The following is a 551-nucleotide window of genomic DNA, read 5'->3' on the forward strand; positions in this document are numbered from 1 at the left end:
GGTTCTCAAGCGACACCCGACCCGACCGACCTCCCGCCGGAGCCCTGGGGCTGCGCCAAAAACCCTCGCACCCACTCCGATTGGTCGGCTGGGCTGTCACTCCTGCACACAAACCAATGAAAATGAGGCACGGGCCGATGGCCGAGTGAGCCCGCCCCTTGGGCCTATTCTCTGATTCATTGGGCGCAAGAACTGTCGCTATTGTGCAAGAGCCAATAGCAGCGGCAAGCGAGTTGTCTCGGCCGGGAGGCGGTGTTTCGGGAAAACGCATGTTGGCCCCGCCTGCTAGGGGGTGTTCCCGGATAGAAGGAATATCCGCCAGTCTTATTGGCAAGCAGACCCACCAGTCAACAAGGCTGGCCAATGATACTAGGAATCGGTTCTTCGCTTGACTCTATTTAGTTCCCTAAAAATTTCCCATTGGTTTATATAAATATCACTCCCTTCCATCACCCAACAAGTCAAATAGGGTGGGATTTAACATCCAAATCTTGACTCTGATTGAAAGCTCTATCTGTCCATCAAAGAACCTCCCCCTCCCCCAGCCCGCC

This window comes from Bison bison, unplaced genomic scaffold, assembly GCF_000754665.1.
Source record: "Bison bison bison isolate TAMUID 2011002044 unplaced genomic scaffold, Bison_UMD1.0 scf7180017864492, whole genome shotgun sequence".
NCBI classification, from domain to species: domain Eukaryota; kingdom Metazoa; phylum Chordata; class Mammalia; order Artiodactyla; family Bovidae; genus Bison; species Bison bison.